Source organism: Acomys russatus, chromosome 16, assembly GCF_903995435.1.
Source record: "Acomys russatus chromosome 16, mAcoRus1.1, whole genome shotgun sequence".
Taxonomy (NCBI): Eukaryota; Metazoa; Chordata; class Mammalia; order Rodentia; family Muridae; genus Acomys; species Acomys russatus.
The window spans coordinates 15,263,116-15,282,067 of record NC_067152.1 but is presented as its reverse complement, the minus strand read 5'-3'; the positions used below and the strand labels follow the sequence as shown (position 1 = coordinate 15,282,067).

General features: G+C 49.1%; 1 protein-coding gene across 8 annotated transcripts in view; it reads left to right on the top strand.

Moving 5' to 3' along the window:
- Positions 1 to 18,952, top strand: part of Msi2 (musashi RNA binding protein 2) — a 363,622-nt gene that overhangs the window by 263,789 nt on the left and 80,881 nt on the right. The gene's annotated exons all lie outside the window — the stretch shown is intronic.

Genomic DNA, 18,952 nt, shown 5'->3' with positions numbered 1-18,952 from the left:
GGGCATACTGTCCTATTGAGAAGCCACTTATCTCTCCCAGTATCCTCTCCCTCCATTCTTCCCCAACTTGATCCCTCCTCTCCCTGCCCCCACCCACGCCTAGTTCACCCACAACATCTATCTCCCCATGCCAGGGAGATCCATGCATCCCAGCCTGAGCCCTCCTTGTCACTTAGCATCTCTGGCTCTGTGGATTGTGGCATGATTATCCTTTGCTTTACAGTTAATGTCTACTTCTAAGTGAGTACATGCCATGTTTGTCTTTCTGGGTCTGGATTACCTCGCTCAGGATGATCCATTCTTCAGTCGAGGGACATGTAGGTTGTTTCCCATTTCTGGCTATTATGAATAAAGCTGCTATGAACATAGTAGTGCAAGTGTCTTTTGCGTGTATGTCTAGGAGTGGTATTTGGTTTAAGTGTGGCCCTTGCGTGGCGAATGGGAGTCTAGGTAAGTGTGTGACTGATACCGAATGCGCTCTTTCATTCAGTGTGTGATGCAGGCCCACCCTGTGCACTGTGTGCACCATCATGAGCCCCGCCTATTCTCTTGTCTACACCCACATGCAGCCCTGCATTCCCTGAACAGATGCCTCTTGGTGCCAGCCATGATGCCATGGGTCGTTAGTTACATCTCTGGGTGTATGTCTTGTTCCAGCAATTTCATTAACAACAAGTGTTGATGGGAGAACCCCACAATGCCAGGTGCTGTCTGAAGTGCCTTATGCACATTTAATGTGAGCCTTATTTAATCCTCACAGAACTTCCCTCCAATAGGTGAGGACCTTTAGACTCAAGGGCTGCTTCTTAGCAAAGGCTGTGCAAGTGTGTAGCCGTGACAGCCTGACTCTGAACCAGGGTGCCTGGTGTCGGACTGCACCTCCTGGCTTTACATCCTAGGAGCTTTTGTGTGGTCCGCTGCACCCACATGGTACGGATGCTTCTGAAGGGAGAAGAGTTCCCATTAGCTGTAGGATAAGTAGGACATTAAAGTCTCCTCGTATGATTCCCTTCCAGGTCATCTTCCCAGCAGCGCCACCTGTTCCACCCCTGGCTCTTGAGCCATGTCATGTCACCTGTCTGACCTCTGGGCACCATGCTTCTGGGGGTGGGGCTCTCAACTTTACACTGCCCTCTCTTTCCTCCCAGACTGCACCCCGGACCCCTTTGGTGCCTGGAGTCTTTCTTTCTCATACTCTGCTTGGATGAACCAACGGGCAGGTGATACCTGCCTGAAGTCCCCCTGCTTCTGTGTGCACCACCACCCTTTCCTTTGTCACATTTATCCCATCCTACCTGGATTTGTGTGGGGACTGTTTATTCCTCTCCTCCTAAGAACAGGACCTCTCCAAAGTCAGGGACACACTGTTGTCGACCCCTCCCCCACAGCCTGGCTCTGGGAACCGGCAAGTAGGGTTCCTCTGAGCAGCTTCACAGGGCAGTGAACACTGTATCTGCTTATTCCCCCGGAGCAGGGGAGGGGGTTCACACAGATGCCTTCTTCTTGCTATTCTCCTCTTTTCCAGACTCCCTGGGTTTGGTGAAAATTGGCTGTAGTCATGAGATACCCCCGTTGCCTCCAAAATAACGTGCTTACTTTCCCAGGGAGAGTAGCAATTTGTGAGGAGTGGATGGAAGAAGTAAAAGCCCCTTTCCTCCTTTCAGCTGCCTGTGCCTCTTGCTCAGACACTTGGGCAGATCCCTAAAGGCATCCTCACAGACTTGAGAACTCGGGGGCAGTGTGAAGATGTCGTATCGCAGATAGGGGTCAAGGTAGAACAGCCTTTTGGGTTTTCTCTGGCTTGGAGAAATTGAGAAGTGGCCCAGAGGGCCTTGGGGCTAAAGCTGCAGCGCTGGTCCTTGAAGGATGAGCTCCGTTCTCAGGACCAAAACCCACTTAGACATGGAAACAAACACGGCAGGGCAATGCATACTTGAGGCTCCATGTAAGTTAATTCCTCTTGGCGCAGCCCCAGATACCTTGATTAATGGCCTGTGAAGTGCTGAGATATCTTGATAATGTACATTTTACATTTGATTATATAATCAATTATGTTTTTCCTAATAAAATTTAAAATGAGCCACACACACACACACACACACACACAAAAAAAAGCTATGAAAAGGCTGAACCACCTATCAAAAGGAAAATGTCTCTAGATGCTTTAGCACGGGCCCTTTGTGCCGTGACTTGGATGTAAGTGTCTCCAGGTACTGAGGCAGGTGTCTACTCTGTCTCCCCGTGCCCAGGGTGAAGTATCATTTCAGGGCACAGATGTAGCGTGGCTTTGCTTTGAGAACGCTTTTATTTGCTTCAGCGCTGAGAGGATGAGAATTCGGCTCAACCCATGCAGCTCAGGGCCAAAATGAGAAGAGAAGTCAGCGGAACCAGGCTTGCTGGGGAGGCTGCCACCGAGCCAGTCCGTGGCCAGCAGCTGCTTTCTGAAACAATGAAAGGAAAGGTGTTCAGAGGCGCACCGAGGGCCTCGTAGAGCCAATTACGAGTGTGGCTTTCTCTGCCTGTCTCCACAGCAGCGGCGCCTGCTGGGGAGGCGACGGCGTTTAATAGAAGAGGCATGCTCAGACCCATCCTTCCAGGGTGCGCAGAGAAGGACCCGAGGGCTGTTCTGATCAATACCCAAGAGGATGATGTCTCTCCAAGGACACTCGCACAGCACAGGGAGCACGGGGGAGTAGGGGACAAATGCTCATTTCTGTCAGTGGACGGAAGGGTCTTTTCCAAACAATCCATTCTGTCCCGCAGTCAAGCCGCTGCGGCATTTTCGTTCCCGTTTAAAACATTGCTATCAACCAGTTGGAATATAAGCCCAGAGTATCGCAGGGAGTAATCTAATTAGTATGAAGTCAATTCAGTTGCTCCTTTTGTATCTCGTGATTAAATAAGTGGGGAAAATGGCTTGAAAATTAGGTGCTAGAACGACCCAATTACATTTCTGTAGCTTTTTGTATTCAATTTCATAAACAATTTTGCTCTTCGATGGTTAATCAGTGAATGCCTTTTTCCAGTTTGAAAAGCACTTTTGAAATTATAATGCAATTAAATTGTGTGTGGATGTTCTGGCATAGCGAGTGTGAAAGCCGGGGGCTTGGCAGGCCGCCATGTTGTACCTTGACTGTAGTGAGTCCCCAGGCTGGCAGCTTGCGAGTGTCATTCATAATATTGTCCATGCTGGGTTACTGTAAAGTACAGCTGCCTTAACTGGCACTTAACCAGCGACCGCCAGTCCCCTCTCTTGAGTGAGGCTTGTTTGCCTCGTGCAACAGGGCTGTGCCCAGAGGTGACGGAATGGCAGGGCTTCTCCTGAGGGTTTGCTAGCCACTGGGAGGTTCGCTATCTTCCTAATGGATGAAGTGGTGATCTGCTTACGTGTCCCCCAAAGGACAGAATGAGTTTGTCCTTCAGCAGACTGGCCCCGAGTGTGTGTCTGTCTAGTAGTAACGCGTTATGGGAAGGGGGGGCGGAGGCTATCGAAGTCCCTGGAGTACCTTACCCCACACAGGCACATCGGTGCCCATGGCTGACGGCTGAAGGCACGATGCATCTCCAGGAATCCAGGGTCAATGGCTTCCCAGGAGTGGTGCCTCTGAGCTTGGGGCCTCAGTTCAGTTCCAGAGGCTGTGGTTTTCATCACCTCTGGTGGACAAGTGGGAAGGTCGTTTATGGGTGGGAGCTGGGTGCAAGAAGGTAACAGTCTCTGAGAAGGAGGTGAAAACACGGGTGTATGTTCAATTTTTTTAACCAATATATTTTATTAACAACTTAGTGACTGAGCATGTGTCACTTATAACCCAACTAACCAAAACAATAGGAAATGAGGATTAATGGACACAATAACAAAACCGTAAGGATATCAGTTCTGAGGAACGATTCTCCTGGCACAATCAGCAGGATTTCTTCTGCTAGAACCTAGAGTAACCAGAACCCAGAACCTCAGCAGGAGCCGGAGCCCCGAAGCCTTCCCTCAAGCAGTTTTCTCTAGGAGCATCTCGAAGTGCAGCGATAAACAGCCCAGACTATCCCAAGTCTCCAAAAAGCCCCGCCTCCAGTTCTGGGCTCATTTCTATATCTCCTCCCAGAGTCTGGTCACAGGATCTTTTCAGCTGGCAACAATCAAGCTCCCTCACGAGGTGGTCGGTCTTCTAGTGGATTAACCTCACCTGTTCTCTCACGAGACCGTTCCAATCCCGCACTTGGAATCCTAAAAACCAGGTTTATCTCTCCTTCACACAGGTTTTCTGATTCCAAAGATAGACGCCTGGGAGGGAAGCCTGTATGAGAAGCTGAGCGTGCTAAAGCCATTGTGTGGTGGTGTTTCTACTTCTTTAGACATTTGAATGTGTGTTGGAATGATCTATTGTGCTATACGAAGATAAAACAATGACTCAAAAAGATTGGGCTCTGAAGACCCCCAAGGCAGACACTAGCCCTTGCACAATCCAGTGGCGCACCCTTTTCCAGTCCCCAAATCTCTCTGCAGTCAATAGCAAACTCTGTCATGCCTCTAGTGACTGGAGATACAAAGTAAAGAAGGTAGGATCACCCCCTTCCCCATGCCAGGGGTGCCCCACATGCCCTCGCACTAGGAAGGAAGTAATTGGATCACTCTGACTCTCAACTTTCTTAGTGGCTTTTTATGGCCCAGCTCCTAGCAGTTGACACCTAACTGTAGCCACCAATCTCTCTTCCTCCCAAGAGGAGGAAGGTGCCGGACACAACCTGGAGTTATTGTAGGGCCTGCAGAGTGGGAGTGACAGGCATTACACCAAGGCACACCTCTGGGAAGCGAGAGAGCGGTGACGGTGTTTATTGGTGAGAGAAAGGGGTCAGGAGGTAGAAATGAGCACACCTGAGCCTGGCTGGCAACAGGTGGCACTGAAGGGGGGGAAGGCCACAGAGTGATCTCAGGCGCAGGAAGACTATCACACAACTATAGCCTCCTTTAATAACCACCCCTGCCCCCACCCCCACCCCCCCCCACTCCTTTTTTTCTTTTTGGCTGTGTGCCTGGGAGATTGTGGAGCAGGTGAAACATCTGCTTGGCAGTAAAGCTCCACAGAGCTAGGTTGGGGAGGCGAGCGAGGCGGGGCGGTAGATTAGAAGGGGCAAGACCAGCTTTGTGGGTCTGAGCGTGGCTTTAGCTGGCAAGTGTGTTCCGGTCATGGGCTGGCCAGATGTTTCCAGATGGGAGGTGGAGGGCCCTTGCATGCTGGTTCCCAGACAACAAGCAAGTAGCAGCAAGTTGGAAGTGGGCTGCAGTCTGCTCTCCAGGTGTTCGCTCCTTCCTAGAACATCTGGAGAAAGGGCGCCTCTGGCCCAGGCTTGAGTCGTGGGTGGCTGTTTTGCCGGTGGGTCGCTGAAAACTGGGGTTCCTCCGGAGAAGAGAAGCAAGAGGATCCATCCCTGCTATGACGCCTCCCTGGGCAAGAGCTGACCCACCTGACTTGAATGTCTAGAACTGAACTCAAGGTTCCAAAACAACACACCTTAAAAGCCTGCACCGGGAAGCCACCAATTTCTGGAGATACTGGGGTTTTTTGAGGGCGCTTAGAAGAAAGGCTAAAGGAGGGTTCAGTCAGCGAAACCCCATTCAAGCATGAGGACCTGAGTTGAATCTCCAGCACCAAGCTGAGCATGGCGGCTTATGTCTATAATCCTGACACTGGAGAGCTGGGCAGCCAAGTTCCTGGAGCTCGCTAGACAGGCACCATAGCTCGATTAGTGCGCTCTGGGGTCAGTGAAAGACCTCATGCTCCGAAATTGGGTGGAGAGTGATTAAGGAAGACACTTGATATCAACCGTTGGCCTCCACAGCACACATATATATGGCACATATACCCACACGGGCATTTACACATACACACACAGTGCTTAGGAGAAACAAGAGGAAGGAGCTGTTACAGGACTAGGAAGCTACTCCTGACCCAATTTCTGATCCACACTCAGGTTCAGAATTGCCTTTCAAGTAGACGACTGTCCATAACCAGTGAGCTTCCTGGAAACTGCATGAGAGTCTCACAACAAGGACCTTGACAGGCCCATCTTCCCCGAGAACCCTTCACTCTGGACCGGTGGAACCACTGTGACCCTTCCAGAAGTGTCTGCTTCCTCAATCTGTAAAATCAGTCCAGGGAACCAAACAGGACCTGAGCCAGCAGTACAAGAGGCCTCCTTGATCCCCAGGCCGGGCTGACCTGCTGACCTTTGGAGGAGCTGGGCTGGGCTTGGGAAACAGGCCTGCCCAGGTAGACAAGACCTGTAAAGGAGCCGAGCCTCGTGAGAGCACGCTGAGGAGAATACTTACAAAAGCAAACTGAAAGGGAATTACAGGGCGTTCTTACGGCGGATTATTACACATCCATTAAAATGATGTTTACCGAGAGTTTTTAAATGACATGTGAAATGGTGATGACATAATATTGCGTGAAGAAAGCTATAAAATTTACACACACTGTGAAGCACGTTAGAATTAGAGTCACCTGGGGACTCGTAAAGAATATCAATTCCCAGGCCCAACCTCACACATCGAGTCAAGTCTCTGAGGGGGTCCTGGGTGTCTTTTGCCCTGGTGGCTTTGATACATCCTGGTCTGAGAGTAACTGGCTACCCAGAGCAGTATGCATTTTTTTTTTTTTAAGCAGAGAAATTCTCCAAACTGTGACCAGAAGTTTCTCTGGTGGGGAGTTATGGGGTGGGTTCAAGTCTGCATCTTAACCAATTTAGTTTTCCAAAGCTCTGCCGGGAGCCATGGTGACTGAGGATAGTTCTAGAGACCCAAATGTGCCTCTGCCCTCCCTGCCTCTTCCTTCTTTCCGTCCTTACTCGCAGATTTCTGCTAGCCTGGGAATTTATTGCAGTTCGCTCCAGGAGGAGGCTGTGTAGTGCCTTTTAAAGCTAGTGATCAGAAAAGCAAGCTGCTTGTTACGAAGGGAGAATTCAGAATGTCTGTCTATACTTCTGTGGGTGCAATCTGAGTTTGGGGGTCAGCAGAGGGATGCATGCTAGAGCTAGACAGTCACTAGGGAGAAGGGTCCTGATAAAGCGACCTGGGAGTCGACGTGCCTAAGAGTTGGTAGGTCGCCTTCTTGCCAGGGCTTCTAAATATGAAAGACTGCTGAGCAATAAGTAGGAAGGACAGCCTTCGGTTGCTTCTCCAGCTGCGGATTTGGGCAAAGCCCAAGCGTTAAGGTGGTAGCTTCAAGTCTTTGAGCCGCTATGGCCAGTGGCTATGCCATAGGGAAGCCCAGTGCAGACCGAGCCATGACTCAGCGGTATCTGGTTGCCTCGTGGATGAATTGGGTCCAGTGCAGGGCTTCTAAACAGGGATCAGATGCTGAGCAGCCTCTGGAGTCTTCTCCTTCTGGCAGGTGGCATATCCACTTTCTCTCTTCTGGATCCTGGGAAACCCAGTGACCAAGGACTCCTCCTCTTGTCCTTGACATTTGATTCACTCTGTGGTCAAGGTCAGGGGGAGCTTCCACTCTGGTCTTCTGTTTCCTTTTGGCTTGACCTGGGGCTAATAGTCCCCTCTGAAGTCCCTCATTGGATGATTGCCAAGGGACAGTGAAATAACCTATGGGAATGGTTTTGAAAAGACTGTGGTAGAATAATAACAGTAATTATAATAATGACACATCAAGAGCAAATCCAAACAGTCAGTTCTTTTGCTCTCTGCTTCCAGCTGGGCAGGTGGGCAGTTTATGCCAGATGGGAAAATCCATACTCGCCCCACAGTTGACTGTGGGCCTCCAGTCCCCCAAATCAGGAGGGACACAAGCCCTCTCCTTCCAAACACTGTGTCCCTTCCTGTCATCCTAACCCACTCACAACTACCCACCCCCCTCCAAAGGAGGGTGCCTCACTGGGCCGAATGATCCTTTCTCTCTGCCTCCCGTTATCTGAAAAGCTCATCAGCAAATGCAGTCAGTAGATGTGAGGATAGTCAGGCAAAGACAGGTGACGCTGGCAGGTGTGTGCTCAGATCCACTTCTCAGGCCAGGGCTCGCTGGGAACCAGTGAAGGGTTTGGCACCACTAGGGAGGAATGTCACAGGTTCGGATGAGGCTCCAGAGGTTTCGTCAGCAAAGCTATTTATGTCCCAGTAAGTCTGACTGTGAGAATTATTTTGAGCCTCACACTGCTCCAGAAATGGTGAGTTTGCTTAAGCAAGATGGTATTTGGTACCGGCAGGCTGGGAAAGAGCAAAGACCTGACATGGAAGCTTCCGGAAGAAGAGGAGTTTGTAGAGTCTGTCTCCCTCCACCCCCAGACGTAAGCTGCTTCTCACTAGTCTTTGTAGGGCACAGCTTCTGAGCACTGGCTCCTGAGGAACTAACCCTCGTCCTTAAAGAAAGCTGCCCGGAATTAGTTATTCCGTGCCTGCTAATCTCTGTTCATTTTGTCACCTTGAGGCATGGTTGATTCAACCTCAGGTGCTAAGCCAGTATTGATTGAATCTAAGGAGGCTAAGGAGGCTAGCTCTTGAGAGAGGGGGGCACGAAGCCGCTAGCACAAAAAAAGCCCTTCTTGTCCCGATCCCAGCCTGTCTGCCAGCGTGTGGAACCCAGACATGGTCCCCATGCCTCACCATGGCGCCACATTTGGACAGCACCTGTTCCCCTACCATCCTGGTTTAGAGGAATTGGGATCTAGGTTTCCGTTGTCAACTGTGTTTTTAACTACACTAAGCAGGATGACAGAGGTTGTCCTGTTAGGCACTGAGTGGCTGTGCAGTGGTTGGAGGCACCCTCCCTGGAATAGCCTCCCAAGTGTGGACACGCCTAGCATTTCACCCTGGCAGTCCCAGATGGTCACAGTGATCCTGGCTAGAACAACCATACAATCCACATGTGCATGCAATGGAAAGGTGAGGCCAGCCTCCCTGGCACCTCTGCTAGGCTTCACTGTGTTCCTGGTGATGGCTGTCTGTCTGGACTTTTTTTTTTTTTTTTTTTTTTTTTTAAGCATTTGTTCCTGGATAGTCTAAAGATACTAGTTTGCTTTTATTCTTCACAAACATGCTGTTCTTTATGATGACCTTGTGAAGCAATAATGGTATTACAATAAGTCATAATGGTATTGATAACCAGCAATTTCTGAGTATTGATCCTTTCTGCTGCATGGCGCTTTGTGCGAGATGACTTACTACATCGTGTTATTAATAAGACGCATGGGGAGGATATCACTGAGATTCCCATTTTTCAGATTCATTCATGCATTTGACAATCTTTTATTGAGTGCAAGTTCTAGTAACAGGGAATTCAGCTGTGATCCGTGCGGACTAAAATCTCTGCCCATGATTTAGCCCTGTTGACCCTGTGAAGGTCCTGTGTGTTACTGGAGGTGGTGCAGCCCAGGGGGTTGGGGCTAGAGATTGTGCGTGTGCACACGCACTTTAGACCAGTGACTCTCAACCTTCCTAATGCTGTGACCCTTTAATACCGTTCCTCATGTTGTGGTGACCCCTTAACCATAAACGATTTTGTTACTATTTCATAACTATAGTTTTGCCACTGTTATGAATCTTAAAGTAAACATCTGTGATTTCCGATGGTGACCCCCGTTGGAATGGTCGTTCAAACCACCCCCACCTTCCCCACCCCAGCTGCCACCATGGGTTGCAACCCACAGGTTGAAAACTGCCACTCTAGATCCTTTGAACATCTTAGGCCTGCCACTTATCAACAGGGATAGCTCTTGGGTTACCTGACCTCCATTGTGTAACAGGTTGTGCAGGGCTGTGATGGTACAATGTTTTCCAGTTGCCCTTCCGAGGGCTAATGGAGAGAAAAATGCATGCTGCTGTCACAGACAGTACTGGGCTTGCATCCCAGCTCAGCCACTCAGTTCTGGAGAGAAGCCCCAGGGCAAGTGACTTTACTCTGCTGAGTATTTCTATTCCTTGTTTGTCCGAATGAAATAACGCCGCCTGCCTTGAGGGAAAGCTGGAAGGATTAGTGCTCACAACTGTGTAAGCTCGGAGTGCGACTTGCTGTGGGATAGACGGTGGTGTGTGATGCTAAGGACAGTGGTCCAGGAGAAAGAAGCTAGGTGGGAAAGTGGAAATGACTGGCCTCGGAAGAGACTCTGTGAGGAGGTAGCTCATCTCAGTGGGCAGCTTCAGAAATCACACTGCAGCCCCCGCCACCGGTGTCTCCCAACATAGCACTGGTCCTTCTGTCTCTGCCCAGCTATGCTGCTCACTTGCTAAGGAACATAGATGACCAAGACATGACTTAACTTTGCTGATGCCTCTGCCACTGCTGGCCTCTTTGTTATCACAGTTTGGCTATGTCGCCTTTCAAGCCGATGAAATAAAATAAATACATCCATTAGATCCCTGGCTTGCAGGAAACCATGCTGGGTGGGGTCTCAAGAGTCTGTGGCACAGATCCTGGATGTTTGGAACCCCATCCTTCAGAGGGGTGGGCACTGGGCAAAGAGGCTAGCCATGGACTTGCTCGCAAACCCCAGGTTAGGAATGCTATTCTTCTCTGTATTCTAAGGGCCATCCTGTGCCTCGTGGACGGCTGTTATCTGGGAAAGAAAGAATGTGTTACCTATAGGGATGATGGCGGGAACAGGCAGAGCTAGGACAGTGAAGGGCTCCTGCCTGAGGGGGGTAGATAACTCCTGTGATGTTCATATTCAAGGTGGCTAGTACCTTTAGGATTCAGGGGCAGAGATGCCGATGTGTACTTTTTGTTTTCTTTTATTTTGTCTGAAAACAACAATGAGAAAAGACCCAAGCAATAGGCTCCTGCCCTGGCTGCCTCCTGGGAGCCTGCAGTATATTTGTGGAGAGACCTAGAATGGGAGGTCATGGCTTTTTTTTTTTTTTTTTTTTTTTTAAGATGTATTTATTTATTACATATACAGTACTCTGCCTGCAGGTGCACTTGCACAACAGAAGAGGGCACCAGATCACATTATAGATGGTTGTAAGCCACCATGTGGTTGCTGGGAATTGAACTCAGGACCTCTGGAAGAGCAGTCAGTGCTCTTAACCTCTGAGCCATCTCTCCAGCCCCGAGGCCCAGGGCTTTGTCTGATTTGTGGTTTCTGTGGTACCATTGCCTTAAAGGCCGAAACATTCTGTCTTGTTGGTAGAAGCGACAAAACAAAATTTGACTCAGCTCTGTCTGGTGTTGAGTTGGAACTGCCAGCCACACTTGCCCGACCTCAACTTCCAGTCACCTCGCAGCCCTGACCAGCTGCTGGTGCCCAGGAAGACGTGACTGCTTACACAGCCTTTGCAGTGGGCCTTCCACACAGGGGACATGGCTCTATGTAGCTGGGCCCAGGGTCCCAAAGTCGACTTCCTTCCTGCTCTTTCTGTCCCCACATTGATTCTCTTAGCCTTCTGCATTTGTCACATCTTTAGCTACACAGATTCTTCCCTCCAGACCAGGCTCAGGGTGGATGGTGAGGAAAATTATTGCGAGGCCAAGGAAGCAACCTGGGCCTCTTTTCTTTCTTTCTTTCTTTCTTTTTTTTTCTTTTTTTAATTTTTATTTACCTTTATTTTATGTGCATTGGTGTTTTGCCTGCATGTATGTCTATGTGAGTGTGTCAGATCTTGGAGTTGCAGACAGTTGTGAGCTGCCATGTGCGTGCTGGGATTTGAACCTGGGACTTCCGGAAGAGTAGTCATTGCCCTTATCCACTGAGCCATCTCTCCAATCCCTGGGCCTCTTTTCTTAATGTGACATTTGGTCTGTGCTGGCCATTTTTATGTCAACTTGACAAAAGCTGAAGTCCTTTGGGAAGGGGGAGCCTCAATTGAGAAAATGCCCCATACCAGACTGTCCTGTGGGCAGGCCTGTGATATCTTTATTTTATTTTATTTTTTAATTAAAGATTGATAGATGTGGGAGGCAGCAGCCCATTGTCGCAAATGGTTCTACGGTGTATAAGAATGTGAACCAGTAAGCTGCACCCCTTCATGGCATCTGCACCAGTTCCTGCCTCCAGGTTCCTGCCCTGACTTCTTAGATGATGGCCTGTGGGCTGTAAACTGAAATAAACCCCTTCCTCCCCAAATTGCTTTTGAATATCATAGCACAGCAATAGAAACTCTATCTAAGACGTTCTGTTCCTGGGTGCCTTTGCTCACAACTGACTTGATCTTTGAAAGGAGAACCCATTTGTAAGGGTTCTTACAGAGACACCCTCCCAATCTGTAGGGATTTACTGAGTGCCTGCGGGAGGCTGCACTGAGGAGGTGGGGTGTGTGGAGCCAGGCTTAGAGCTCATATGCATCACGTATGGGTCATGCTGGGCCAGAGGCTGGGTTTTCTCCATTGTAACCTGACAGCTCGGGCAAGTTCTTCCACATTATAGATATCCCACCAATGTCTATTATAGGAATAAACATGTTCCATCTTTTCTAAGACCAGAGTGAACATTGTTTTTATAATCAAGTCATAGCCGATGTTTATATTGCAAAGAGATAAACAAATGCAGGTTGGGGAGAGAGGGAGAGAGAGAGAGAGAGAGAGAGAGAGAGAGAGAGAGAGAGAGTGAGTGAGTGTGTGCAGGGATGGTTCACAAGATGCCCTGAATTTCCTCGGAATCCGTTTTCTCAAAAGAGCCATGGACACTATGTACGGCTACTCCATATTGCTCGGGCCCCATGTAGAATGTCATACTCCATTCTGGAAAATCCAGGTTAAGAGAGACAGTGACACAGCAAACCACTTCTGACTGGTTACCAGGACAGTGTTACCAAAGACATACTGAAAGACAGGCAGGGCAGACTAAACTAAGAAGAAAGAGTTGGCACCATCGGGTCTTGAAGAGCACCCAGGAGCCGCCCATGGAGTCTGCTGCTTTGACTACAAGTAGGTATGAGTGAGGTGATCAAAACTGAGCCTCAGGATAAAGGATGGATTCAAACGCCTCAAAACAGGCAACTCCTGAGCAAGCCATTTTTGAGGAGTGGTGAGGGGGTCCCATCCCTTTCTTAGTGATGTGCAGATGAGAAGAGACTAGAGCTCAGCAGTGGAGGGAGGTGGGACCAAGGGCAGCCTTACAGATTCAAGGTAGATCTTGTGTTAGGAAAGCCCAGCCTGGCCCCAACCAGCTCAGTGTTTCAAGCGGCTTTTTTTTTTTCCCTCACCTTCTTATCTCTCTAGTAGATGCTGGCTTAGTTACCGAGTATTTACTGCCATTCTTGATATAAGATAGACAAGCGCGATAAGAGCATAACAAAATTATTCCAAAACCCTGCCTGCTGGAGATGTTTAGGGAACACATGCCTTAAGAGTCAGAGCATAAGCCCAGAAGAAACGTTGAGGTTTTCCTTGTGGAAGAGTTACAACTTATTGCTCAGAGTGCAGCGGGCACGTAGGGTGAGAGGCCTTTGCCTCTTGTACAATCAGAGTCTCACAGCAGCCTCATCTCGGTCCTTTGGGGCTTCTATCCCCAGCAGGTCCCTGGGTCCTCCAGAGGCTGTTGGTGGTTTCTTTTCTGCCTTCAGAAAAACAGCCAGGTGTTGGCAAAGCAAAGGCCTGGCCTGCCGCCTGTCCTTGCAGCATCCCTCCCCTTGTCCAGAAATCCCATTATCTGGGAGACTGATTGCCCAACTCCAGTCTGTCTACCACTGAACTCTGGGTGGTTCTCACCACCTCCAGCCCCACTCTGGGTCCCCTCGTCCTTTTGTTGTCAGGCGGGGAAAGAGCCGAATCTATAAATCTGAGTTGCTTCTCTACCGGTGACAGCCCCGAGTTCTTTCTCACCACGTTTGACATGACCTAATGGGTTTACAGTTGTTTGAGTGCTTCTCCGAAGTAAATGAAAGCGCTTAGTTAGGGGACGCGTGAAATGGCATTGTTTGTTCAGGGCACCTCTGCAAAGCTGGAGGATCATCCGCACATTAGCCGCTGTGCGCTCCAGCCCCTCGCACCCAGCACCAGGATTCCACCGAAGGAGCCTCAGAGCTGGCTCTGGCAGCCTGGCCGGTGTGTAGAAGAGGTGCTGGGATCTCTGGGACTAGGCGCCGTCCTCAGCTGTGTTCATTTTGCCAGAAAGCTCAGGGGCGGGGAGCAGCTAATTGGGAACAGAGGGGACACCCGGGGGGACGAGAGAGGGAGGGTCTCACCAAGGTAGAGGAGTGATGAATATTTGCTTGTAGCAAGACAAGAGCCAAAACAAGATAGACCCCTAATGAGAGCTTTGGGCAGATCGTGCTATGCGCTCTCAGGGGCCGGCAGCGTGGGCTGCTGTGTTGAGTTGCCTGGCTGCTTGGCATCAGACCAAGTCCTCTTTTAATATCGAGTTTCATAAGCATGGAACAATAACAAATCATTAGAAACCCTCTGGGAATGGTGGGTGGGCGGTGGCTGCCTTCTTCCCCTCCCTTCCTTGCTTTCTCCCCTTCTCTCCCAAACCCATCTCTTCGGCTCAGGTACATTGTCCCTTTTGTAAGTAGAGAATGACGAGAGAGGGGACAGTGTCTGAGAAACTCGCATGTTGTTAATCTGTTATTAGGCATAAGCCTTACCACCAGGCCGGGTACTCAGATGCCTCATTGTGCGCTGGGATAGAATTACGCATCATGAATAAAAACTGCTGTCAACATGCATCGGTTTGAAAACATTAGAGCATATGGTATGTGATTATCTGTATTGTCAAGTGCAATAAAGTGAATTTGGATATAATAAGGAATGTAATATTTTAGAAATTTGGTAATAAACTAAGGAAAGGATGACAGCTGAGGTTCCTTAAGGCCCCAGACACAAATAAATTGAAGTTACTGGCCTCTGAGGCCAGGCAGGCCGAATGGCCACACCATGGCTTAAGCTGTATGCAGTGATTTTGTAGTCAGGGAAAGCTCTGTGTCCCCTGATTGACACCTCTGAGGACAATGGAACAAACTGACCCCTGGAGAAGACAGACGGGAAGAGGTGGTGGCTTCTGGTGGAAGGTCAGGCCTTGCTGTCACACCTGGCCCCCAGGTGTACCCTGCAGCCCACTGGAGGCTTTGGCAGCCTTTCCCTGGACAAGGGCAGTGCCGTGCCAGCCATCGAGATATCCTGACACCCATTGGCCCTTCTTGGTTCCTGTTTTGTCGGAGAAGAAGGTGTTGTCCCAGAACTATAAGTCACTCCCTGGAGAAGGCAGCTATTTTCTGGAACTCTCCTCTCCCTGGGCCAAATGATGAAATAATTTCCTCAAGGCAGTATATCAGGGAAGCATCTCGAGAGGGCTGGAAGTGGCAGCATAGGAAGAGGGCTGGAAACTGCGTCAAGCTCTGTGTGCTGGTGCACGGAAGCCTTCTACAACTGTATGGTGCTCAGAGACGAACCCTCCCACCTCTTGTAGACAAGAAAACAGAGGCTGCTGGTTAATGCAACTGGGATTTTTTAACCCTCCTGTAACAGCTTCTCTCCTCAGAATATCTGGCAGGAACAACTTAAGTGGAGCAAGGTTTATTTTAACTCGCAGCGTCAAAGGGATTTCGGTTTGTAGACCTAGGCAAGATGCTGTGAAAGTCTTACTCAGTTAATGGTGGTGGGAGAGGCTTGTGCACCTGCCAGACTTGAGATGACAGAGGTACCTGGAGCTAGAGGCAGGTAACCTGTAGGCAGGTAACTCTCAGAGGTCCACACCTACTAATCTGCCTGCACCAGCCAGGCCTTACCCACTAAAGGCTCCATGGCATTGGAAACAGTACCACAAGCTATGGACCAATCAAAGCCTTTGGCACCCATTTCAAATTCAGACTACAATGCACATTTGAGCACAAAACCCAGGCTGCTCTTCGGGAGAGCCCAGGTTCTAGTCCCAGCTCACAACCATCTGTAACTCTGGTCCCAGGAGTTCCAACATCCTCGTCTGGACTCCAGGGCACTGCACACACCTAGTATACAGATATACATGCAGGCAAAACACACCCCTACCCTCCCCCAAAGAAATAAGAATAAATGAATCTTAACCACAGGACCCCACATACAGAAGGCCTGCAGCCAGCTGTCTTACCTGTCTCTCCCCTTGGGCCTGGCAGAAGCTAGTCTGTGTTTACCAGTCTAGATTTGCCAGTGCCTTAATTTGTGCCATCGCCAATGATAGTTGTCACCATGCCTGCCTTTATTGTCCTCGGGGAAGGGAGCACCTATTAGTGTTTTCCCGGCAGGCTGCTTTCATGTTTCTGACCCAGGGCTTCACCAAGACCCCAGACCCCAGTTCCAATTTCAGTATGTCTCTTGGTCCCCAACTTCCAGAAACCCCATGCCTGGCCCCTTCCCTGTACCTCAGCCTGCCGTGGTTCTCTCAGTCCCGGCTTCCTTTGCGGACCTTGTTGGTTGCCCAGCTGGGATGACTGCCCTGCGGTTAAGAGGGAAGAGTGTGGAGCGCTGCTGCTGCCTGGCCGAGTTAAAACAGTCTGGACAGCTAGGCACAGAGACGACATTTCGTCCAGTTCATGCCTGGACACCTCTGTGACTCCCAGGACAGGGTAAGCAGAGGCCTAGGAGCAGTGACAGGTTTCTCTTAGAAACAACAGCAAGGTTGAGTCCAAAGCACTCGGCTCCTCAGGCTTAGATCCTGTACCAACGCAGCCGGCACCTATGGATAGCTGAGGGGGGAATTATTTTGGTGGGTTTTTGTGTTTGTGTTTGTGTTTGTTTTTGAGACAGAGTCTCTTGTAGTTCAGGCTGGCCTTAAATCGGTACAAAGCTGGAGACTGACCTGCCTCCTGAGTGCTAGCATTCCCACGCTGTTTGGGACCAAGGTCTCACTGTGTAGCCCTGGCTGGAGTGGAATGTAGTGCCATGTAGACCAGGCTGGCCCTGGCCTTACAAGGATCCACCTGCTTCTGCCTCCGAAACGCTAGGATTAAAGGCCTGCGCCACCAGACCCAGCCCACACCCAGTTTCATGTGGTGCTGGGGGAATCAAATCCTCGGCTTTGTACTGTTAGACAGGCACTCTACCAACTGAGCTACATCCTCCTAGCTGAGGTATTTTCCAGTCTCAGCTAGCAGCCACTTCTTCCAATCCATGTCAGGTACCGAATCCTTATAAAGGAACGACAGCCTCTCTCAGGCTTGATAACAGGAGCCCACGTTATCGTTTAATCCCCGTGCTAGCCCTGTGAGGTCGGCATCTTGATTCCTATTTCACAGGTGGGGAAGCAGGGTTAGGGAGGTTAATGGCTTGCCCCGAATCACACAGCCAGTGCACAATGCTCGCTCCGAGCTCTCTAACACATTCTCAGATCTGAGACTCAAGCTCTTCCGTCCAGAGCATCTCATTGCCCTTCCTTAAGGAAGTCCACTCTCTCTTCCGACCACCCCCTCCCTTCTTTCCTTGTATGTAGGCCTTGGGAACCAGGCTGTAGACACATTTCCTTCAGTTAAAAACAATCCTGAGTTGCTGTCTCAGCTTTCTTCTTTGGCATTCTCGGGACCCACAGACGGCCGAGGGGCAGGCCCAGAGAACAGCTCTGTCCTTGGTCTAAAGTCTCGGGGTTGCCCACTGACAGCCCCCACCACCCCACCGAAGAGCTGGTGAAATTGAACCGAATGCTTCTAATGATCTGTGAATGTATTAATCCTACTCTCTGTTAATTAACAATATGATAAAGCCGGCATTTCGTAAGTCAGTGCTTAACACATGTTTTAGCAATTATGTACTTAGTGGTTTGGATTCAGAATGCTAATAGAATAAAATTTTAATGAAGATACAATGCTGTGAAAAATTTATTGCAGATCAGAGTGAAGGTGCTATTGCTGTTAATGTTAAGGGGTGGGGGACACTCAGTTACAAGGGTAGCCCCCCCTCCCCGCCGGTACTTCTGAGTACTTGGTATTGTTCAGTTCAGAGGGGCCAGGAATTCTGGGATAGACTGATTCTTGGCTCCCTTGACTCTTTTATCTAAAGACTTCTCCTTGGTGACAGCAGCTCACACCTATCTATCTCCCCAGTTCCGTGGGGTATGACGTCCTCTTCTAACCTCCTCAGACACCAAGCACACACATGGTACACATGAATACTTGCAGGCAAACAACTCATGCACATGACATACAATTAAATAAATCTTATTTTTAAAAAGCATGTATCTCTCATCTACCTTATTTATATATTAACATATAGGTACCACTCCGTTAATATCTCATACATTATTAGTCCCACCAAAATAGGAATTTAATAGGACACATTTGCAATGAGCCATAGTTAGAATTTCATTTATTAATAATTAAAGTCATATTTTTAGTGAGAACAAAGATGGAATATGCTGGGTTTTTTTTTTTTTTTTTTTTTTTTTTTTTTTTTTTTTTTTTTTTTTTTTTTTTTTTTTTGCTTTGCTTTGCTTTAACCCCCTGTGATCCAACAACAAACATGGCTTGTCGCGTTTCTGGTGATACTGGGTTCCCAGCCAGTATGACTGACAAAAACACATCTCACAAGGCACGCAGATCCCAGAGGGAAGAGCACGTTCACCGTGCTAACTAAATCATGGTACTAATTTTCCAATCCCATCCTCCAATTATGCAAAGGATTCTGTTGAGACTCGGCTTGTAAATTTCCATCTTCCCCGATGTCAATCAGTTCTTCATGCAAAGTAATCAAGTGTTGCATTTTTATATTTTTAACAAATGGGTTTGAAATCCACTGGAATGTCTCTCTCTCTCTCTCTCTCTCTCTCTCTCTCTCTCTCTCTCTCTCTCTCTGTCCTTTTTCAAATGAGTCTTTGCAGTTCTGTTTCTGAGTCTTCTAAGTGTGCAGACATAAGCGCATCGGAAGATGACCCAGTTCCGTCATTCCTAACAACAGAATCGTGTAACTATTGCACTATTTCCCCAACACTGGTTTTGAGAGTGTTTCTTCTGCAGTGCCAGTTCCTGGTGCAATACAGGTCTTTAGAGCTCATTTGGCTGCTGGCTCATCCCAGCTCATCAAAGCACAGTTTTGGGGGTGTGATACAACTGAGG